Raw genomic sequence first — 25027 nt, 5'->3', positions numbered from 1 at the left:
TCCGCCGCCCTCAGAGGCCTCTCTCCCGTCGCTCCAACTCCGTCTTTGCTCCTGTGGTGCCTTATTTTCTCTGGAGAAAGATGCGTCTGCCAATGCCCAGAAGTCCCTCGCTCCAGCCCTAAGGCAAAATATCTGTGGTTTTCGGCCTCCTCGCCAACCGTTTGCAGATGAAGACATTGAACTAATAGGACTCAAGCTGCCGAGTCATCTCACAAAGGTTTGTCTGACTTTGGTTCCGGTGCAGATTTTCCGAGGGGAGGGGATGTGCTAAGAGGCCCTCTCACGGGTGCCCAGGTTGCTCAGCAGTAACTTCTTCACCATGATTTTTTAAAAAGCATCAGTCTGGCATTCGTTCGTTGGTGCAGGTGAGTTCGATTCAGGTGAGCAGCTCCCTTGGCCGGGTGGTCCCCGGTCTTCCGCGGGTGACATTCAACCTCGAAGGGGTTCGTCCACAACAAGTCCAGGGGCAACCACATCATTCTGCTCACAGGGCTTTGTGGAAGGAGCTCTACAATTTGCGGGGTTCCACCAAGCCCAGGTGTGACCAGGGAGCTGAAGGGCCCCTCCAAGCCGATGCCAGGGCGCAGTGATTCCATAAAGCAGTTGGTGGCGGGTGAGCGAGACTTGAGAATGAACTTGACAGTGACCCGCAAGAAGTTATAGAAGGGAAGCCAGGATGGGACTGGATTTTCTGGTCAGTAGGGAAGGTGGGGGCTTGCAGTCACGGTGACTTGCTCCCCAAGCAGATCAGGGAGGGTCTCTTATTCCCAGGTCACCATTGCTGGAGGCAGCGAGTGGCTGGGTGCCGGAGCCAGGCCACGGTCCCCGCTGCCCACGGTGGCAAGAGCGCAGTGATAAAGGGTTTTCATCCTCCCTTCCTTACGTCCATTGTTGTGAAGGATAAAGTCTTTCTTCAGTCATGTGATTAGAGCATGACCCAAAGCTTTATTTAGTTCTTTTCTTAATTGGATTTTAGTAAAATACTAGCCCTGCAAGGAACTCACACAAAAAAGTCATCCACGGCCAAATTCAGTGTTGAGAGTGTGGCATGGTGCTGTTCTCTCTCGGAGGTCCGCAACCAGGGCATTATAGGTTTTGGGAAGTCCTGCTTGGCAGAAATCCTCATATAATTTCTTAAAAATTAATTTTAATGTGCTGCCTGTATTTGATTGGAGAAACTTTCTTTTCCGAAACAACTAACCCTAGACACCTAATTCATAATCTACAAAACATACTTCAGGAAACATTTACTCAGGAACGAAAGTCAAGTCTTGCCCAGGAGGCATCTGGTCTATGGTGTTTTTCTTCCTTTCTTACCATAGTCCAATGTTTGTTATGAGTTTTTTAACATGGTTTCCTAGAGAGAAACCCTATTTCCTTATCTCCAGGAGCTTTGTGGGGTCCCTTACAGCTGTCCCTCGTGCCGCCTGGACTACTGGGTTTTCTAATGTGACCCTGAATTACTGCCCCAAATAAATGCGTTGCCAAATGTCAGGCCCTTTAATGGGACAAAGGAAACCTTGCTCCTATACACTTCCTCCTAAATGCATTTTGCTAAAGGGCATTTAAAACAACACATTAAATTTTATGATGACTTTAACAAACAAGTCAGTGATCATGATTTCAGTGCGAGCGGCAGGCAGTTAAGGAGGAAGGTCAGCTAAGTCGGGGCCTCTAGGATTTCTGCTTGGGGGTGACCGGCCCCCACTCCCTGCAGCCAATGGAAGTCAGCTGACCCTCTCGTGCTACAGTTAAAACATAGATTCCAAACAGTCAGGCTAATGATTCCAAAATTAAAATAGTGCTGGCCCCTAGATGCAGCTAGTAATTAACTTTTAATTTTATACAGAAGCATGCCATGCTTTTGACCCTTGACTTTATTTAGTTTTCTCTCCTGGCATTTCAAAAGCACAATCTACTAAATAAGGTTGTTAAAATCAGTAATCGCGGTGGCCGATGTGCGTACGGAGATCACAGCCAGTGGGGCACTTTGTAGGGGAGCCGCCTCCAGGAACTTGGAAATTTGCGCTAATTGCTATTGCCATATTATTCAAAATTATAAATTAGACTATGAGCCAAGGGAATTATGTAAGGCCTACAGGAGCAACACGATCACGGTCTTAGAGCCACGGGACATGAGAACTAGAAGGGAATGTATGGAATGTCTGTCAATAACACTTCCCGACTTTACCATTGGAGGGACCGAGGCCGAGTGGAGCCGCCTGAGCCACTGAGGCTGCGCCGTTAGTTGGCGGGACCTGTGTTGACGCTCTGGAGACGGGGTCTAAAGGCCGACATGCTCATCATCCTTGTTATTTTCCAGTTTTCGAAAAGTACTCTAGGAGGTGACTTGAATCTGCTCTTTGTTCTTGACCGGTGGAGCAAGAACTGAAGTTGAGAGGGTAAATCTTAAGAGTCTGTGTTGAATCAGTTTTTGTTTTACGTGTGTATCAGTCCGCTCGAGCTGCTGTAACAAAACACCATGCGGGGTGGTTTCAACTGCACGCCTTCATTTTTTCCCGGCTCTGCAGGGTGGACGTCCGTGAGGGCTGGTGTCCCGGGAGACCTCCCTTCCTGTCGTGCAGATGGCACTTTCAGGCTCTCTCCTCACAGGACCTTTCCTCTGGGCGTGCACAGAAAGACAACTGTGCAGTGTCCAGTGTCGATCCTTAGAAGAACACCATGGGCCCCACGTGTGGGAACTCAGTTACCTTTAATGACCTCCCTAAAGGCTCTGTCTCCGAATACAGTCCCACGGGTGGTTCAAGTTTGGGGATGTAGTTTAGCTCATAACCATATGTTTGACACATATTTTGAGGAGGGGCTCAGGGATGAGTGAAGAAGTTGGAAAATCGGGGTCTCGGTGGCTGTGGTCAATCTCTCCTACTGTCCCAAGCTCTGGTCTCAACTTACATACCCTATGGTATTGGGAGACCTAACATCTCAATTCCGGCCTTCGTGTCTTTGAGGCTCACAGGGCCTCAGAGGTCTGGCCGTGACTTTCCTGCTCTTACCAGGTAGGCTTTCCACCCAGGGAGGAAGGGCTCCTACCCAGCTGGTTGTCCTGTCAGGCAGAGCCACACTCTGCCTGGTCCTCAACCTCCTGGGTCTCCCTTCCCTGCCGGCCTGTGAAATGATTCGAACAAGCCAATCCCATCTTCCTGGTGGAACCCACGGGCACCCCAGTCTCTTGTACTGCAAAGCCTGTCTCCCACAGCCTCTGCTGCTTCATTCTGCTCCCACGTGAAACCCCTGCGTGGCACGTGGTATCCAGGTTGTGCGCATATTTGACTAATAATCTGTCATCAGCCTCACTTGTCCAGTACGGGATGCCACGTGACAAAGGACCCCTCCTTCACCAATGGAGGGACTGCAAGATAATCAGAACACCCAGCCAGGAACACAAAAGCCTCGCGGTTAACAACCCCGTCTCTTCTGAAGTGTGCGAGGGACTCTGGTGCGGCCCTTGGGGGGTCTATATCTGCCCCCCCATTTCTTGTAAGGGGCTTCCCCACATTTGTCTTTTGACCGAGTGCAGTTTTTCACATGAGAGTTTGGGTAAACACAACTTTTGCTGTCTCCTGCCATTTTTGGTGCTGCTTCCTGTGCTTGTATTGATCGGCACTCTGGGATGCTTCCCTCAGTTGGCTGTGTGTGTGTGTGTGTGTGTGTGTGTGTGTGTGTGTATGTGTGTTCAGAGAAAGAAGCTGGGTGTCAGGAAGGGCCCACAGCGGCAGCGAGGCCGTCACGACCCACCGACCCACACGTTGAGGATGAAACATGCAGCCTGCTCTCACGGAGGAAAAACTCTCTGTGACGGGTACAGAGTTGGCATCACGGAAGAGCTGCTTTTTAATAGAACTGATTTCTCTATTTCTGTCTCAAAAACACAACTGGGGAAGGGGTAGAGGACTATTTCTTTTATCTTACAAGGCTCTGTCGGTTCTTGTCTGCCAGGGGTGGTGGTCGTGTTGTTATCGCTCTGTGTACAGCCAGGGTCCGGCAAAAGTAGGTTTACAGTTGGGAGCTCATGCAAGAAAACCCTTATTTCTGTATTATTACTTGTTGATGAGTGCTTTTGCCATGTGAACTGTAGACGTACTTTTGCCCACCCCTGTACACGCATGCGTGCTGCACCCATATATACGAGGTCTGTCCAGAAGGTACCCAGCCATGCAATGTGAAAGACAGACACATTTACTGAAGAAGATACAAGAAGCACTGTACACAGGACAACGACGCCTCAGGGCCCTTCAAAGTGGGCACCTGGGGACCTCACACAGTTCTTCCAGTTGCCATCAGCTGCCCTGTTGTATTTTCCTGAATCTCATCAACAGTCCTAAATCTCTTCCCTTTCAAAGGCGATTTTAGTTTGGGGAAAAGCCAGAAGTCACAGGGCGCCAAATCTGGGTTGTAGGGGGGCTGAGTCACTTGGGTGATTTGATGTTTTGCCAAAAAACTACATGAGACATGATGCATGAGCAGGCACGTTGTCTGATGAAGCTGCCAATCACCAGGTGCCCACAGCTGCGGCCTCTGAATCATCCAAATAGTTTCTGTGGAGGAAGGTTCAAGCTCAACACAAAATTTGATGCAGATACATTGCTCTACTCACTCAGTCATTTTGAATGCAATGGCCACACAGCACACATGCTCACTCAATGGCATCTACCGCCCTCACTGACTAGTACAGTGAAGTCGTCATTGTTCACGCATGCATATTCCAGTCCACTCTCCTTGGCTGCCAGGTGACATTGATGTTGCACAAACTGCTCTCATTATATTAACAATGGCTGGATTTTTTTCTGGGACAGGCCTTCATATATATATATATATATATATATATATATATATATATATAATCTCTAATGCTAAGTCATAGCACAAAATTTTTGTGAAAATTACTTGGGAGTTTCCTTATATTGCTAATTTCTCTTGTCAGTGTTCCTTTCCTTTTCTTGGGCTGATGTCACTTGAACTGTAGGACTTCATATGCATTGTCCCGTTCCTTTGACCTAAGTCTCCTCTCTCTCTCTCTCCCTCCCCCGAGCCTTATAAACCTTCCCCTGATTCGGGAACCCACCAAGCTCATCGGCCTCCAGGGTCTTTCAATTTGCTCTTCCCTGTTCCTGGAGACGTTCTCCCTTCAGATCTTCCTTAGACACCTCTCTCCACACCGCTGTGTCTCTGCCCAGGGTCACCTCCTCAGGGGGCCTTTTCCAATGTCCCTAAATAGCACTCTTGGTCATTTAAGAAATATCTTCTGTATGAAATGCATCATACTCATATAAAGGGTATATCCATAATGCCTCCATACATTTACAGTAAGAATAAGCTAAAGGGGAGTGAATGCATTGCATCCATAACTCAGGACCCCCGCACCCGGGAAGCCCTGGTGGGTCCCTCAGCCGCCTGCTCCCCTCCTTAGATGGACTAACTGCTGAATCTCTTGTTCATAATGCCCATGACGTGTGCCTCAGTTTTTCTTCCTTTTCCACAGCTGTGTGTGTTCAAGAACATCTCACTGTTTAGTCTTGCCTACTTGTGACCTTTATATAAATATATCACAGGGAATCGTTGTATATTTGCCTGTTCATCGGACACAGTATCTGTGAGAACCACCCACACCGATGGGAGCAGCTGAGGGTCATTCATTGTCACTCCGTGTGGGACACTCAGACAAGACTGCACTTTATTTGCTCTGCTACAGGTGAGCATGTGTGTCTTTCCAGGTCCCTGTCATCACAAACAGTAATCTACTGACCATGTTTGCACATGTTCTGGTCATGGAAGAGTCTCTCTAGGGTGGGGACCGCAGCGTCACAGGCGCGTCCCAGATGAACTCCGGTGAGTAACTCCACCTTGTCTTCAGAAGTGGTGGCACCGATTGTGCTCCCACAGAAAGAGTGGTGACAAGGGGATGCGGGTATGTGACCGTGGGCGAGCCCTGGGGAGCCGCAAGGAAGAAGTGACAAAAATGCCGTGGCACGTGGTGACAAAACAGAGGCTGCGAAACTGGAGCTGGGGGAGCTGCGAGGGCCAGGAGAGGCAGCGTGAGGACGAGGTCTTGGCCCTCCTGGCTGGGAGGTGGGGGCGGGGTGCATGGAAGGCCACGCAGGGGACAGTTCCCTGCCCCAGGCACTAGGTGGCAGAGTTGACCCAGGACAGTGTAGTTGCCACTCTGCTTTCAGGTGTGAAGAAAAGCGCTGGCCAGCTTCACATGATTTTGGAGGGTGGGGGTAGCCAGAAACTGGCATATACATGCCTTGGTAAGGCACTGCTAACTTGGTGACAAGTAATATACACAATGGCTATAGAGTCTCTGTGATGGTGACCTTCATACTGAAATATGTTTAGTCAGTCAAGCTATACATTTTATTTGAATTCTTCTCTTCCGTTTAGTTCCCCAAACTAAACTAAACTAAACTAAACTAAACTAAACTAAACTAAACTAAAACAGAGCACACCTAGCTCATGATTTAATTGATACAGATATATACCTAATATAAAACATGTTCTGATTCTTTTCTTACCATAAGACTTCATCTCACAGATACCGAACACGTTCTTATTTAAATCCAGGTTTAATGCGGCATTTGGAAGGTTCCGAGTCTGAGTTACTTTTGACGGAAGTTGATGAAGAGTGGGTCATTTTTTGTCTAAGCCACAATCAAATAAATCGGTTGCCCACAGGCCTCCCCAGCAACGTATAGGTAATTAACCTCCCAAAAGTTGAGGCCAGTGGCGCGCCTGGGCCGACGGATGACAGAAGGGGTCCTCGTGCCAAGTTTAGTTCCTCATCAAACTCCGTGGGCTTTTAGGGGTGAGCAGACCCCAACCCATCAGCATTCAAGTCTGTGTACCTTTGATAGAACCCCACTTCCTGGCTCTAATGGAGAAAAAACAAATGATGTTTCAGTCTATTTTGAAGGGGGGGAAAGACGTGAGTTGGGCTTTAGAAGTTAAATCTTTCCTCCTGAACAGCTTTACAGGTGGATCGGTCAAACCAGTAAGTAAAAAGGAAGGGGACAGCCGTCGTGAGAGGTGAGACTCCAGGACTTCGGGATTGTCTTGGGGAGTTGCAGGAGTTAATGGTAAGAAGAAGAAAAAGTAGTAACGCAGAGTGTGACTTGCTCTGGTTTGTGCTGAGAAGGCTTAGAGGGAGCCAGAGGGTTCCGGGGGGCGGAACCCAGGCAGCGTGAACTGGTCAGGAGAACACGGGCTTCTCCATCCACAGGGGACCGTCTCGACTCACTTCACGACCACTTCTGATGCCCATTGACAAAGGCAAAAAATGGACGCCTGCCTACAGCTCAGGCTTTCAAATCTTTGCTCTTTTCTTGGGGGCGGGGGGAGGCTTAGGGAAAGTTTGGGAGCATCTTCAGAATGGTCCCCTTTTCCTCTTTTTCGAGCGTGTCTGACAGAACCGCAAATGACTGCAGATCCATCCTGCGCCTCGTTCACCCAAATCGCTGCTCTCGACAGAAATTCATCAGCAGAAGAAATTCTTTATGACCTCCCTAATTTATACATAGTACACCTCTGATCCTAAGGGGCTTGAAAAGTACAGTCATTACCGAGAAATTCGTTCCTTAGAGTGTTTTACTGCAGTTACAAAATGAAATGTGTACATAAAAATTAGGAGAACTGTTAGATGCAATGTATTCACTAGGTATTATGGGCATCCTGCCTGAGGCCATGACGTCATCCGAAGCCAATCACAAGTCTCCTAGCAACCAGCTCCTAACCACAATTCGTAACCAGGTCGTATTTCAGGGCCTGCTGCTTTCACAGAAATTGTTCCTAAAACAAAATAAAGGCTTGCAATGTACACGGAGCTTATCTGATCTGACGTTTGCATTCCACCCCACTCTCCAGGGACTATCTTCCTTTGCCGAAACAGGAAATTTCCTTTCAGTGACCAGATACTCCTAGGAACAGAAAATCTGCTGAAATTGTGTTCTGGGATAACACTACCACCTGGGCGTTTGAGGAGCTAGTCGGGGAGAGACCATTTCCCAGAGAAACCTACAAGATTCCTAAGGAGTAATATGCATTATTACTATAACAATGGACCATTATGATGTTATTCCAACAGGCATTATAGAAATTTCTGGGGATTCCTGTTCTCCTGTGAAGTGAAACAATGTTAACATCTGAATTGTTTGCTTTGGGGCCACAAAATAAATGATTTGAGTTATGTACATGTGACAAATGTAGCCCCAAAGAACAGAAAGAAGGACCTGTGTCTCATAAAATAGTATGTGTTGTGGGTAAAAAAAAAAAAATTGTTACTTGACCAACAATGTTGCTTCTCCTCATTCATGAGGAGAAATCACCCTCCCTGAGACCTGACTAGAGTTAAATGATGCCTTTTCCTTCTATTTCGAATTTTTCCTTCAAAAGGGGCTTTTTCCTTGTTCTGATTTTTTGAAAGTTTTTTTATTGAAGTAAATACCTGTCCAGAATGGCATGCATATTATAAGCACATAATCTCAAAATATCTTGAAGGGTTTCAACTTTTATGTCCTTCCCTAAATTCAAATATCCAAATTTGAGATTAGCTGTTGGCAATAACACAAGTCTTAGTTCAATTTTGTTTTTAAACAAGCCTAAAATAGCATTTCCATTTCAAAAGATTCTGGCACTTTCAGACATTGATGTCTGGTCATTTTCCCACTGACTCTGGCATTGGAAGGGGCTTTGGGTAGAGAGAGTTCATTGCCTAATACACAGCCATTCTTCTCCCTGTCCTTACTAACCGAAGCTTGATTTTTCACTTACCCTCAAACCCAGCTTTCCCAGCCTCACTCATAGCTGAGTGTGGCCGTGTGGTCGAGTCCTGGCCAAGGACATTCCTTCAAAGGTTCCTTCAAAGCATCTTCCATCTCCAAAGATGTGTGAAGTCACCACACCAGCCCCGGATAATCTACACAGATTTCTTCCCCTTCCAGAGAAGTAAACTTTCCAAGTTCATTTCTTACACTTCTTTAAATTTATGAAGCTGCTGCTGTTTGGGGCTGTTGCTCTTCCACATGCGGTCAAACGCGATTTGGGCGAGTCCTGGGAGTGCAAGACGTCATCATCCCCGAGGTCAACGAGAATTCTATGGCCATTCGTAGGCCACACACTACTGGCTGTGCAAGTATAATTGGGTCACTTCACCCTCCCAGCCGTGCCCTGCAGTAGGTACGACTGCCCCCATTTCACAGAGAAGGGAGCTGAAAGCATCGGAGAGAAAAGCCGCACAATGCCCACGAGCCACGTGGAGGGCCCCGTCCCGGCCGAGTCTGTGCACTGGACTCCTGCGTGATGCGCGCTTTCTCCCCACACCTCCCCTTAAGGAGCCCTGAGTCCCCCGCCCGGGCCCTGGGATTCTAGAGGAGCAGTGGACAGTCACAGAGGGTCCTTGAGCACCTACTGTGTGGTCCGGAAGACTCTGTTGATGACAACCTGGGACCGATAATGCAGGAGGGAAGAGCCCTGATGGCCCGGCGCTGAGGGGCTCAGGCGGCGTTAGTGGGGAGGGCGCAGGAAGAGGGAGAGGCCGTGGTGGCCTCGGGGACGCGCAGCACAGCCTCTGCTCTCCTTGGGAGACAGCTGGAAATTCCTCGCCCTACCTTGGAGCAAGCTTCTTTTCTGCAAGTCTGTTATTTATTATGTCTGATAAGATCATATCAATAAAGATAAAGGTGAACACTGTGTTTTGCCCTGTGCAATTGGGGAGAATGAAGGATTCTATGCTCTAACTCTATATAATATTTGATTTTTTATAGGAAAGTGGCAAATGGTGAGAGCCGTGTTTATACGTGCACAGGAATGTGGCTGCTCGGGCTCGTGGGCTGTGGTGTCTTCGGCAGACAGAGCATTTTAGGCAAAATAAAACCTTTCTGTCCGTCTGTCTGTAGCCAACCCAGCTGTGCTGTAAGGGTTTCCGCTGCTCCGCGGTTTACGTCAGCGTCCTCGCTGGAACAAGATCCTCTTGGCTTATGATGGTTCCTTTTCTACCAACATCCTAGACTCTGTGGAAACCCACGATGCTGTGGAAGGAGAAGACTTAATCCTCGGTGTCCAGAGCGGTGTTGGCAGGGAGGAAGGGTGACTGACGGACTAACAGGTGATAAGACCCGGGAAACAGAATAGCTAAGCACACATGTGAGAGGCAGACAGTGGGTCTGTTCCCTGAGTCCTGGCACGTACGGGACGGATGACCTTAAGTCACTGAACATCAGTGAACTTCACCTGTGAAATGGCGATGATGCCAGCTCCGCCCAGGAGAGGCTCCCATTTCATTGGTGGCTACTCGGGGCCACCTGCCAGAAAGGGCACTGCGAAACCAGCCAGGCGCTCTCGGAAACAGAATTCTGATTTTCTAAGTCACTTGTTGGAAGTACTTGATCTACTCGCTTTTCTCCTTTTCCTCCTCCTTTTTCTGTAAGACATGATGGAGAAAGCATTCTGTACAAACCTTGGGATAGAGAGCGAAACGGCCTGATAGAGTGGGCTGGTCGGCCAGGCTTCTGGAGGGGGGGGTACCATGGCTGGCAGCCCCCGGCCCTGCGGGGCGAGAGGTGTCCAAGTTTAGCCGTTCGCCCAAACGTAACCCGATGTCTCTCTCTCTCTATGACTTTTCCCCTCTGGCACTGGGAGCAAGGACTGACTTATTCGTGTCTCTGTCTCTAACACCTAGATTAGCTCTTAGAACTGAATGGCCACTCAATAAACACCTGCTGAAGAAATGAATGGAAAAACTGAGGTAAGCCAGCCACGCCATTTGCCCGAGGACTCACGTCACCCTCTCAGTTCTGCTCTTTTCCCTAACCCGCCGACTGTTCAGGAGGACAGGGAGAGCCTCACTGAGCGAGGACCAGTGCTTCACCACCAGCTGAAACGGTCTCGCCGTCCGGCTTTTGAGCTGGTGTATTACGGAACCTTCCTCGTGACGTGGGAAAGAAAAACTGCGGTAGTGAGAAGAAAGGGAAAGCAAAGGGGTGCATCCAGCAGCCCACCCGGCCTCCTGGGCAAGGGCTAGGGGGTGGGCAGAGTTGTCCCTGAGCTGGACAAGGGCCTCCCTGGGACAAAGAACAAGACCTGATAGCTTGCAGCTGGGACGCTGTCACAGCTTGGAGTCCGTGTCCCACGCAGCCCGATGCAGAAGGAATTCCTGTGTCTCTGTTGCACCGGAGCACCGTGGCCTCGGTGCATATTCAGCCTCCATCACCATAAACATCTACGCCCACCGCTGGTCTCAGAGGTGATATTCCACCCGGCTCAGTGCCGAAGGCCAGGGTGGAAAAACATAAGCACAACCGCCTGCTTTCCTTCAAGTTGCTCTGTGAGCCTCTTCAGCCGGCTTCGCCTGGGGTGTCATAGGAGAGTGTCCTTAGGCCCAGGACTTTTGGGAGAAGGTCGGGGCTTCCCGAGCCGGTTTGTCTCCACCCCCGCCTCTCCCACTTCTGAAAGGCCTCTACCCCTGTGGGTCCCCCGCCCCCAGCCCAGACCACCACGCACGGGCTGCCATTAATATATCATTTCCCTTTCCTGTTATCACAATATAAAGGACCTGAGCGCTGACCTTTCTATCAAAACATCCTTTGTTTAGAATGAAAAGCTATTCACGGGGACAGCCTTATCTATAGGGTTGAGCCAGAGGATCAAATCCAAAGAGCAGAATTCGTTTACTTTGTATTAAATGAGCTCCGTTAAGAAGTCTCAATTTTGGCAGAAAGGTGCATTAATCACAAGGAAAAGAACAGATCTCGCTTTTCACAGCTTCTGGTTTACTTTCAATACAGTTACACAGTGGGGCTTTTGTTCCTGAAAAGTAGCACTGTATTTAAATACAGTAAATATAACAAAATTGCCTTCTTAAAATTACACAAGAGTTCCTCCAGTCCAGGGTGCCCATAATGACCTCAGTGTTGCCTGACCAACTTTACGGCTTCAAAAAGGCTCAAAATTAGTTTGGACAGATGGGTTTTATCCCGAGGAAATCAATGAGTTTTTGTGAGTCTGACTTAATTTTTATGCAGCGAGCACTTTGAGATGAAATTAAAATATGTATGAAAAACATATTAAAGTTTCCCTTGGGTCTACAGTTGTTTGTACATTTACAAGGTGTTAAAGAGATGATTTAAAAACTAACTCTACGAGGGATCAATGCACGAGAACCATGATTTATGGTCTTGCGTGACATTCTTGACACTCCAAGCCTAATGTCTTGTGCGTGTTGAGCCGCTAATTATCTTCTAATTCATAAGGGCTTCGTGGTATTTTATAAGTGTAATATAATATACAGGGCCGGATCACAGAGCGCACGTCGGAGAACAGCGTGCTTGACGTGCTGGGTGGCGTGGCGGACGCGTGTGCGCAAACTGGGGCCGCACCTGGCTGACAAGACTTCTTGATAACACTGTAAAACGGGATCAGACTTCGCTTTTTTTAAAGGTGTATAGGGTTAAGGCTTTAGTGAATGAGAAATCATATTTCCAATATGAACCAAGTAATGAACCAGTTGTGCTGGGAATATAGTCGGCGCCCGATAAATATCGATGGGATGAATGGATAATTAAATGGTAACTGAACCAGAAGTGTATCTGATTCTAGGTTTTCTCCTTCCTTTTGAATCAGAGTACTCAGCAAGGCGTCTGTGGAGATACAGTAACTACTCACCAAGCATCCCTGCATGCACCGGGTGGCGCTTTGCACCTCAGGGAACAGCAAAGTCATGGCCAGCACGGCGCTCATCGCCGATCAGCGTGAAACACAACATCTCAGTAACACTGCCTTAGAAAGGGGGACTGACAATGGTGGAGGACCAGTCCGTCTGAGACTTGAACGCAGAGGGACAGTGTCGTGGGTCGTAGCATTTTTATTTTCACTTTGCAGACAAGGTCATCAAAGCACAGGAACAGCTCCTCTCAAATGATGCAGCTAGATGGTAACAGTGCCAGGGTCCAGCTTCTGAGAGCTGGCCAGAGAGAACATGATTTGGGGGGAGAAGAAGTCGCAGCTGGGAAGACTATGAGCACGACATACTTAGGGGTTCCCCCCGCCTCATGTACAAAGACGAGTCCCTAACATTACTGCCTGCTCACTGGCGCCCACCCCTGAGATGACTGGGGAAGGCACGTGTACTTGGGAAATGCATACCAGTGAGGCAAGGAATTCTCTGATCGGCCCCCCTACCCCTGCAGAGGGGGCGGAAGTCACTTAGGACACGGCCACCCCAGGAGGAGGAGAAGGGGCTCCTTCTAAACACACCTGATGGTTCCCACCCACCGTGCCCGCCTTGCACCAGCTGCTGGAAGCAAGGGCATGAAACCCGTTTTACAGGTGATGGAACTGAGCCGGTAACACCAGCTGCCATTGGTTCCAAAGCTGTTGAGAGGCTGAGGCAGGCAGGCTGCGGGCAATCCCTCGTTCTGCCACCTCATTGGATTTCAGAGCCACCAGAAGCCTTGGAGACCGCCCAGGTCCTCCTCTGTACTCTGTGTTGGGGAAAGGGAAGCCCTGATTTAGGCACAGAACCTAACTTGGCATCTAACAATGTGCATACACTGATAGAGACAGGATTCTGTGTATTCTTAGGTGAGTGTATAAATACAGTAACATTCATATTAGTAGATATTCTTAGATGGAAATATACTAATATGCACACTGAATATGAACATAGGTACTGATATACATGTTAATGTCTATGTTCGCAGGTATACGTGTGCATGTCATTTCAGATCACGGTGAAGGTGAGTCTGAGCCAATTCGAGATGAAAACAGGAGGGTCAACTTGGTGAGGGGAGAGGAGCTAAGACTTATTTCGTGTGTCCTGTGTCCCGGGCCCCGTCCCAAAGAGATGCTCGATCATACCAGCGAGTTCCTTGCCTCCAGACGACTGTTTCCGTGGGTACGGGGTAGGCACGAGGCTCCCCTTTGACCCGACGAGGAAATAGGCTGAGGTCGGTGAGATCTCGCCCACAGCGGGTGGAAGGCTGGCCTGGCCACCGCGCCATCTCTGGTGGTGCCCCGCCCTGCTGAACGTGACTGGCCCCGAGCAGGGTGGAAAATCACTGCCACCTCCCAGGGTGCGACACCCGTCCCGATGACAGGTTCATGCAGCCAATATCACACCTTGGGAATTTCTATTTTTACTCACGCGCATGGAAACCGATGCAAACGAGCCGCATACCTGCATTTAGATTTGATTACTTTCTAGTTAAAGCACATCATTAACCTGTTTACTCACATTCATGAGGCCAGGATTTGAATTTTTATGTCTTCCCGTTAAACGGAGAGCATGTCCCCGACTTTGGGAGCTCGGTGGCAGCGAGGCCCGAGGGGCACCCGCACCAGTGAGTGCAGAGTGAGAGGAGGACAAACCCTCGTGCGTCTCAACCCTTCCTGCCAGATCCAAACAAACTCCTGTTGGGTTTGTGCCGCCCGCCCCAACACGGGAAGCCTTCCTCCTTTACCTGGAGCTGCAGGGGAGCGGCGCGGGCTGGCACGCACCACGGGCACCCACCGGCTGTGAGAAGCTGTCTCCAATCCATGACGGCACTGACATCCTTGGTGGCTCTTGTTTACCGAGGTTCTTTACACACGAGAGGCCATGCCAGGTGCTCCACACACAAAATCTACATTGTTTTTTCAAACGGGTCCCTTTCCCTACTGGGCACACTTTGCTGCCACCCATATTACCCAGGGGCCCGGTTCTTCAGGTCTCACTCCCCTCGGAAGCCGTCCCTGACCTTGGGCTCGGGAGACCCGCCCACTCTCTGTGTCCTTGGCGGTACTTCCCCACCCTCACACTCTGCCTCGCCACAGCCGCACGCCCACCTGCCTTCCATTCCCGGCAGACGGGAGGCTCCCAGAGATGAGAGACCCCGTGTGTACGACTCAACGGCTCTTCATAAAATAAGTGCTTTCTCTCCAGTTGCCTTTTTTACGCCCAACCGTTGTTCCTTGTAGGTGCGTAATATTTGTTAATTCAATAGAATGCATGTAATAATGACCATCCCTAGTTACGGGCACAGCAACTGAGGCTCAGCAAAGTGAAGTCATCACTACTCAGCTACTAAATGTCAGAGACAGGACTGGAACCCAACGGGTCTATTGCAGCCCTTAACGAGCCCGCTGAGCCCTGTCCCGGGACAGGGTCGGGCTCCAGCCCGAAGCTCTTCTGAACTATGGATACATATGTACATATATAATTATGAATTATATATATATCAACTCATAAGCAAGCAAGAAGCACAGGAAACATTTGTAACTATATATTTATAAAACTGATAATACATAGTTATAAAATTCACAACTATATATTTATAGAAGTATAAATAAAAAATATATACGTTTTCCTGTGCTTCTTGTTTCTCTCGTGTTTTCTAGGCTGCACCCAAGAGGCTCGCCTTCCCTTGTCTTCATGCCAACCCGGAACAGACGTCCTTCTATTGCTGCCGCCGTCCATCTTTAAGAATGGAAACATTTTAAACTGAAGAGGTCCTAACCCTAGTAGTCCAGTTTCCAGTTCAGGGAGGAAAATGATTTTCCAAAGTCGCCCGGCTCTTACCAGAAACTGGAGTCAAGGGTCTTGGTCCTTACTTTTTGTCTCATTGTTGTTGTTGGGGTGTGTGTGTGTGTGTGTGTGTGTATGTGTGTGTGTGTGTGAGCACGTCCCGGCCCCTTGCTCTGGGAGAAGGGGCCGTGATGGCGGGTGATGGAGTCAGGCCAGTGACGCTGACGGTTTTGGCACAACGACCTACTCCACCCGAGTGCCTCCATCTTCCTGTGCCCCACCCCACCACGGTCACTAGACGGTCACGGTCATGGTTTCTGTCTCTGTGTTTGCTCTCTCAGTCTCCACCTACGGGGGTGCTGTTCTCTCCCAAGCTCGGGTCCCCGTGCCTGGCGCCGCAGCCTGTCCTCAGCTGCCCCCGTGAGAACGCCTCGCACGCCCCCCTGCATGTCCCTTCCCTCGTCCTGAAGTAGGAGCTCCGTCTATGAACTGAACACAGCTACCTGCCTGATGACACGGGACTCTTGCCAGCAGACATTGAAACAACTCAGGACAGATTACGGGAAGGCAAAGAGGATACTTGGGGGGAGGCGTTTCATTCTAGTCACTGAAATCACCAGTCCAAGAACCACACTGCTGCTAAAATAAGCCATCAAAAGGATAACCAAATCGTAGTAAGTGAGCTAAGAGATGGGTTGAGGAAAACATTTCTTTGAGATCTCTGGGCCATCCCTCCTCAACTCCGGCCTCCTGCTAAGATGCCCCGGGAGAGCCCGTCAACACCGGATCAGCATCTTCTTCCTTCTATCGACTGCTTCTGCGCGTCTGTCTGCCGCCGAGACTGCTGAAGCAGCCAGAAAGTGGTCGCGCTTTCTCCGTGTCCCCCATCGGGCCGGTGCAGATTTGCATGCTCCTAGCGCAAAGCAGGAGAGCCAACCTTGGGCTGTCCTACCCAGGGAGTCGGCAGAAGGGGAGGGTCCACAATTCTGCACCAGGACAAAGACGCCTGACGCAGGTGCGAATCCCGACTGGTAAAAACCTGTTGGGAAGGTGTCTTCTCTTATCAGCCAATCGAACTCCTGGGATTCACGTTAGGCTTGTGTCTGTGGACATGTTGATACTTTGCTAACTCCATCCGCAGTGAGTCAGCCAGTTCAGGAAGAGGTTTGGGAACTCTGAGGAGCTTGAGGGGTCAAAGACCAAAGTCAGATGATAATGCAAATCAGGGTGCTTTAGGACAGTAAAAATCAAACCAAAAGAAGGAGTGTGTTTCTATGTGGGAAGTCACCCTCCCCCACGGTCAATGACACTCTGTTTTCCTGATCCTCTGTGTTACCCGCAGAATATAAGCATTGGCTTGAAGCACAGCCACTTCCACGCCTTCCTGCCGGCTTGATTGCCCTTAGCTAAACTAGCTTTCTTCCAGTTCCTCCAAAACGCCAAGCTCCCTCCTGCCCCAGGGCCTTTGCATATGATTCTTCCTCTTCCTGGAATTCTCCTCGTAGCTTATTCCCTTTCCCAACCCTTATTTCCTTGCTCAATTCCTCATCTGCCAGCCCTCCAGCTCTGTGAGAATATCACATAGTTCACTGGGGGAAAATCTCACTAGAACCACCCGCCTCCAGCTATGGGTTAGATTTGATCTCGGTATCGGACACTCTCTTGGCACCCTCGACTCTCAGCACAGAGCACTCATCACAGTTATATTGCTGTTCACGTGGTTATTTGATGAACGTCTCTCTCCTCCTTATACAGTGAGCTCTCTGAGGGCAAGGACCAGGTATGCCTTTCTCCAAACTGCTTTGCCTGTGCCTAGCAGAGTGCCTATCACACAGTCATGCCTAACAAACGCCCGTTCAATAAATGAAGCTTTGGATCACTGCAGAGGACTGTCAGTTACGTGTGGGACCCCCTCAAGAATCCACTGCTGAATCCAGTCTGACACTCTTACCAGGGAAGTGGGGGCATTGAACCCCTAATCGCCAGCTCTAGTGCAAATCCATAGCTCCAGGGGCTGGACTTCCCCAGATTCCCCAAACCCAGGTAGGCAGGTGCTCAGCCTCTCAGATCCCTCTGCGATTTAATTTCCTCTTTTTAAAAAGCAGGTACTATCCGCAAACCAGCAAGAGCCAGGGCTGGGCCCTGGACCCGCACACGATGGCCCGCCCCATCCTTGAAAAGCTAACCCCAGACATGGTGAGATTATTAACACAATGAACTATAATTCTGCAAATTTGTACTCAGGGACCTTTTTACTGCCTGGTTGGGGACCATTTAATCTATGGCTCGACTCCTTGGTTACTGGATTACTTGGTTACTAAGGAACCAGGTAATTGACACATGAACCACAAGGATTTACAAAAGATGCTGTATCCAATATTAATTTTTATGAACTTAGTAAAAACTCCAGTTACATATTTAGAGTTTTTAATGACATTTATGGCATTTTAATATCCACATTCCATATCATAACCAATTTCCTAACAGGTTTAGGTTTTCTCGTAATACTTGCTCTAAGAAGGCTTTTTTGAATGTTTGCCTTTATTGATAATTTTTTTTTAAAACTCCCTGGCACCCCATAAATGATACTAAAATTAAAATACATGAAAATGTTTCCATAAAACATGTGTATATTCCAGGCCTTGTTTTTCTGTGAGATTTCCACCCATGATATGGTGAAAAGGGCTTTACATGTGCTTTCTAGACCTGCCACTGACCTTGCCCCTGACCTTGGGCTTCCTGAATGTCCATGGGCTTTGGCCGTACCATGTAATCTCTAAGCCTCCATCTCCCTTTCTGCAAAAATAATGCCTCAGTTTGCTGGGAAGGGCGGTGCATTAAATGAAATAATATGTAAAGAAATTTTATAAACTGCAAAATGTCATAAAATGTTTTATTATTAATAACAATGTTAGGGAAATGTTCCGTTCTTCCTAATGCGGTCTTACCTTGGTGTCTTTGATTCCACGGGTACTGGGATTCCACTAGTAGCCTTCGAGCTACTTTAATGTAAATGCCAACCCCCTAAAATATAATTGCTCAAGTGCTCTCTTCCTGGGCCCACCTGGGAGACCGAGAAGAACGCAAGGGCCGACAGTGCTGACTCCGCCGGGCCCCAACCCCAGCCTTGGCCAGTGAACTTTGGCCCCACGGAACAGCGGACACCGGGTGAAGCTCCCAGTTCCCTGGCCACAGACCTCCCCTGGCCACACCCCTAGGTTTGAGGAGGTGTGAGGACCTCTACGAGCAGGAGCCTGAAGGAAGGTAAGCTTGGGGTCTAAAGGCGCCAGTTCACCCCAAGCTCATGTTCGCACCTTTCCACTGAGGGTGGTGCCCAACTTTGCAGGAGGTGGGGCCCTAACCACGTGACCCCCGGTATCCAGGTCAGCGGCAGCATTTCCCACCTCTCTGCAGGCGCTGGCTGAGCTGTCCCCCGGCTCTCTCAGGCGACCAGCCCAGCGCGGGCCTTGGGGAACAGTGTGCCCAGAAGCGAGCCCTTGCTCTTCCCCAGCTTCTCCTGTACAATCGTAGAGAAGACACGAGGGCCAGCATCTCCATGGTTCCTACCTCTGAATAAGGCAATGCACGTGTACTTTATTTCATTCTTTTCTAATAACCCCGCAGGAGGGATGTTAGGATCTCGATAGGCAAATCGAGGCTCAGAGAGGGTCAGCGGCTGGCCTGAGTTCATGGAGCCAGGTGGGAGCAGAACCAGGGTTGGTGCACCTGGGAGCCGGGGTCCTTGCCCCCTGCCACTGTCCAGCCTTGGTTTTGCTCGCCGCCTGTGCTGTTACTTTCAGTTCAGATCTGCGTTTCCCCCAGACCAGACCCCCCTCATAGCCACACGCTCGGTGTCCTTATTAACAGGAAGTGCCCGACAGTAATCACTTTGGGCACTTCTAGCCCTTTCCAAATCTAATTCAAAATACCGTGCTAATGAACCCTGGCTGCCGCTTAATTTGTGAGGAGCCCGGACCATCTTCTTTTCCCTCTCTTCTTAGATGACAAAGGAGCATCGGATGACAAAATAAAGCATTTTTCCTGAATGAGGTAATTCTCGCCACTGTGATGGGGAATCCACTCAGCGCCGGGCCGTGAGTTACATCCTAGCGACACTTCACGCTCGCCTACCATTGTAGTCGTGCATGCAATGCCGGTGCACGGTGTCCTCTCTGGCAAAGCGTGGCAGAGAAAAGGGGCTTTTTGGCCGGAAGAGAAAAGTAGAGAGAGGTTCTTTGAGACGCGTCTCTGTTCTAATAGTGACAACATTGTTGCGCATTGAGTCAGAGCGGTCTGACTCAACCGCATTGATTCTGAAGACCTGATTTGCAAAATTACCCAATGCGCCGTGTGGAGGAAGAATGGCCTTAAACGCAGAGCTTTTATGCCGGAGCGCCGCATTTACTGTGGGGAGAGACGTTCTTCCCGCACCTCCTCCTCCCAGCGCTCTGCGCTATTAATGCCGTTTGAAGAATGCAGAGTGTTACGGGCATGAAAAGCGGAAGGGAGAGAATTGGGTGCCCGAGTTCACCAGGGCGCTTTGTGGAGAGGAAATGCCCACCCTCCCCAACCCATGCCTGCCTCTCCCAGGGAAGTGCTTGGACTTCCGGTCTCCAGTGAACAGGTTCCCGGGGGTGGGAGAGAAGGGAGGTGCCCCTGACAAGGGTCTCTGAAGTTCAGGGTCGCAGGCCAGGCAAGTGATGGTTTCGCAGACAGCCAGCTGACCTTGCTCTCCAGGGACACCATCGGCCCATCCAGCAGAGCTCACCCACTGCCCCTCCGGCAGCCTGAACAACAGATGAGCTAAACGGTAGGTAACACATGTAGGGATTTTCACAGTTTACACGGTGCTTCTACGCGGTCCTTACAAGGCAGGGCCTGTCCCACAGACGGGCGCTCCCCTTCCGACTTTGGAGGACCCAACCACCTTTAAAAATGTACAGATTCTGCAGTCGGCTTTATAATGATAACATATTGACGCTGTTTACACTTAACGAATTAGGGCCTTGTGCACACACACACGCGCGCGCACACACACCCATGTCGTTTTTCTCACTGCACTCGTGAGCAGATAATCACAGAATATTAAAGACAATCACTTGTAAGGCTGCATGGGCAGTGTGGTCAACCAGCAACGGGACACGTGTTGACAGTTAGACGCCCACTGTGACCGCACTGTGGGGGTGAATTTCAGGTCTGCTAGCGCGGGAGGCCCTGCGCAGCCCAGTGGTCTCTGGCTCTCACCGTGACAGGCTCGTTCCCAGACGGCCCCGGGAGGAACTTCCTGCTTGGCCCCACTTCACGGGCCCTCTCTCAGGGACAGACATCCTCTTGGGCTTGCATCTTGCAGAGACAGCCTCCTGCTCAGGGAGGAAGAGCTACGTTCTTCCAAGGGGCAGGACGGTACAAGTGGCCGAGTCCGCACTTGGGTGGGGGCATAGCCCCGAGCAGAGGGAGACCCCGAGTCCAGCGGTGAGTGTCATTTCCAGAGGGCCATGGCGCAGTGTCGTGCGTGCCTGGGTCACGGCACAGCGAGTCGAGAAGCCACCGTGGTGCCTTCAACCTTCCCCTCCTGAGAAAAATCGCCCTTTGGATGTAATCACAGTGTTGTTGGTCGAGGCACCAACTAATCCACGTGGGGGTCTGAGACAAGTGTCCCTCTCAAAGGCAGACACGGCTTAATAATAAAACGCCCTGGGTAAGTGGCTGACATCCGTTCTCCCACAGGAGTGAAGCATCCCCACATTTTCTACAGAATTCAGACCCTTGCTTATTTTATTAGCTACTATACTTCGCCTGTGAGTCCAAGCAATCTTTTCCCACGCTACCTGGAAAAATAAAAAGAAAATTTTATCTCTTTTAACAGAAAGTCAAGAGGCAGGGTCAGCTCCAGGGATGGCCCAGTTGGCGCTCCAGCTCTGCTCTCGCACTGTTTTCCCGGCTCCGCCCCCTTTTCGGGCTGCCTGCTGGTGGGCAGTGCTTCAGCCCGGGCCCCTGGCATCTACGCACATCTCGTAAGCAGGGGCGCCGACTGCCTTGGCTCCGGACTGCGTGTACCAGGACACTTGTATCGTGAACAGCTTCGGAAGATAGAGACGGTGTCTCCCGATGGAGCAGCGGGCAGGCACGGTGACTCTAATACACTAAATGGTTTTATGAAACTGGTCCAAGGGCGGCCATCACAAGTGTGAGATTTTATGTGGTCTTGTAGGAAAGCGGCAAGTCACAGATGATTTTGCCTTCTGTTCATAGAGGAATGTTGGGATGTAAACTGAATGCCAACTTAGGGGGTCCTGCTTTGGGGGGACAGGGCCGCATGGGCTCTGTTTGGCGGTGCCCAGTGACTCTCCAGGGGAGGCATACGCATCAGGTTTGGGGGGCTGCTGGCGAGTATTTCGGTGCTTGTCCTGCCCTGAGGGCTACTGGCCTTTGAGTCCTGCCTCCTCTCTGACCCCCCAAACAATGACTAGAACGTACTTCTGAGGGGCTGCTCATAATCCGGTCCCCACACTGGCCTTTGGAGGAGAAAATGTCGTCCTGCGGGCTGAGTGCCACCTGGAACACGGCCCAGGTACCTCCCCAAGGCCCATCTTCCCACTGCCAAGCTGGACGGCAGCTTGGAGACGAGCCTCAGCGCCCGGAGACCTCCCAGCTGCACCACTCCCTCTGCGGCGCCTTGGCCGGGTCACTTCACTCCTCTGAGCTTTGTCATTGTCCCCACGTAGATAATTTTACACATGCCACAGGTTACTGTATTAACTTAGACAGGAGACCTGAAGCAAAACCCCCCTACGACAATGTCCGGCATATAACAAAGGCCCCGTCAATGCTAGTTACCATTCAATTAAACTCTGAAAGTATATTCATAGGCAGCACGATTTTTCTAACTGAAGTCAAAAGTCATTACCCTTTCTCAGTGTAGATGCTAGAGAACACATATTCTTATCCCGCCCTTCAGAGAGGTGACCTTTTCGGGGTGTTCTGTGGCCCTGAAAAACACTTCATCTGTGTCGTGTCTGAAGAGTCGCTCCATAATACCGATGTGTGAGTTAGCATGCACTGTGTATTAAAGACAGAAAGAGCAATGGAACCCGAAGAGATCTGCTCCCCGAGTCCTGTAGCCTGTGAGTGTGTCCTTCATGCCCTCATGGCAATGGACTTGGCAGCTGTGATCAAGGTGGGGACCTCGGAAAGGGGTGGACACCCTAGGTGATCCAGGTGGACCCACTTTCCTCATATAGGTCTTCACAGTTGGGTTTCCTTTCCCAGCTTTGGTCAAAGGGGGACATAACGATGATAGAATGGTCGGGGAGATGCCACATCGCTGCTCAGAGGAGGGAGGAAAGGGGCCCCCAGCCCAGGCCGGTGGGAAGTCCGTCGGAGCAGGACACCCACAAGGAAACATCCTCCCCCTTGAGCTGACAGGAAGGAGCTTGATTTCAGTCCAGCATCAGGCTTCTAGCCGACGGAGTGGTGAGTGGATGTCTGTGTTGTTCTAAGCCACCAAACTCGGGGTCCTTCACTGCAGCAGCAGCAGACCACGCATGCACAATGAATGTTCTAAGTGCTGGACACAGTGTATCTCATGTGGACCTCCCAGAGATCTGCAGACCACACATGCACAATGAAACAGGCCCTGTTCTAAGTGCTGGACACAGTGTATCTCATGCGGACCTCCCGGAGATCCGCAGACCCGCGAAGGTAAGTACTGGGGCACAGTAACACCTGGAGAGATTAACTCCTCCTGACAGACAGCCAGACAGACAGCCACGGGCAGGGCCAGGGCCTGCTGATAGTGTTACCCCTGTGACTGGAGGAAGTGGCCTCCTTTTCCTCATTATCTAATCCCTCACAAAATGTGGCAGTAAAATAACCCAATAAATAATTTAAAATCGTAAAGAAACTGAATCCTGAGGTTTCCGTTGGACCGTTGCTTGCATTTCCCATGGAAATAACCTGCCAGTTTTGCCTGGAGCCATTGACAGGGCCCACGGTCTCCTGGTTCTTTCACGAGAGACCCCCGGCAGCTCTGGTGGAGTTTCTCAAGTTGTCGTTGGCTGCCTGTGTTAACCGGGCACTTTACTGGAGCAACGCGCACCTGGACGATCGAAGACAGCGAGTCGTGGTGCTCGGAGCTGGGGTCTGGACGCCCGTCTCAAGACTTGCGACACAGGTCTGCGGACGCGGCCCTCCCAGCGCCTGTCCACTCCAGAGGACGCGACGCAAAAAGCTTCGACAGTGCCTCGGCGTCCCGAAGGACCGTGACTTTTTCCCGTTATAGTTTCAGTTTTGATTTGCCTTTGGTTCCTGACAACTCTGTTGCCCTGGAGTGTCCCTGGCCTCCTCCCAAATCAGCCAAAGCGATCCCGTCTCCTGTCTCATTTCCACTGGGAAGCCAGCAGCTTCTCTAAGCCATTCTGTGGAATGTGAGCTACTGTTGTCGCTTGCTTTTTTTTTAAGTGCCGAGTCAAAACTTCTTTTTTCTTACTCTTTCCAGCTGTCCACACGCCACATCACACACCGCACCCCTCATACACACACACACACACACACACACACACACACACACACCAAGCTTTCCAAGAGCAAGGGCAGGGACAGGCTGGAGGAAGCTGAGGGTGAGGCAGAACATCGTGAACAGTGTGAAAGACCAGCTTCACCCTCGCCCATCCATTATTTCGGGCGGGAAGTGACCGCGTCGGTGAGCCATCACACAGTCTCAGGACACCGAAGGCAATCTCAGGGTAACCCAGAGCCAAATCTTGGCTTTGGCGTTGAAGACTTGAGGCCTCGGGGCAGATGTGGGCTTGGCATGGGAGCCTCCCATTTCCCACCGCGGGCCCTGCTGCTCCCTGCGAGGTTCAAACACCCCAGTCGCCACCGGCCAGGCTTGCCTCGCTTCTTGTCTACATCTCCGCAACCACTCTTAGAGTTCTGACCTCCTCTGCCTCCACCCGCTGGCTCTGCCAGACGTACGGCTTTTCCAGGGGCTCCCGGCCCAATCACTCAGGCAAGGCCCGGGCGGAGTTTGGCGTATCCCGAGGGAGTGGAGGGCTCCAGAATGTTTGTGTTGTAGAATGGAGACGCGTTCTACTGCATATCCACTTCCTCACCCATCCATCATTTTTCTCTGGCCACGGTGTCGCGGCAGGAATGTGATTTGGTCATACACAGGGGTGGTTAAGTCTCTGAGCTACTTGACTTCATGGGAGGGGGGGTGGATTTTTGTCATGGCAAATGCTTACTTCATGACTAACTTATTTTCTGGTTTTTAACCACTTCGGCCTTAATACAAGTGAGCAAAGGCACTACCCTCGTGGGCTTTTGGGCTGAAGTGCAGACACAGGAAAGAAGAGCCAAAGTGGAAGGGAAGGAAGGGAGGAGAAATATAAGGACCGTGGGGGAAGTGAACAAGACTCGGAGGGAGGTGCAAAAAGATGGAAAATTAGCATCAGAGAGAGAGAGAGGGAGAGAGAATAAGAAGAAAGGGAGGAGAAGAATAAAGCAAAATATAGA

The sequence above is a fragment of the Artibeus jamaicensis genome, unplaced genomic scaffold (genome assembly GCF_021234435.1).
Source record: "Artibeus jamaicensis isolate MK-2021 breed Jamaican fruit bat unplaced genomic scaffold, CSHL_Jam_final contig_3152, whole genome shotgun sequence".
In the NCBI taxonomy this organism is placed as follows: Eukaryota; Metazoa; Chordata; class Mammalia; order Chiroptera; family Phyllostomidae; genus Artibeus; species Artibeus jamaicensis.
The sequence above is the reverse complement of the archived record's forward strand: the minus strand, read 5'-3'. Positions refer to the sequence as shown.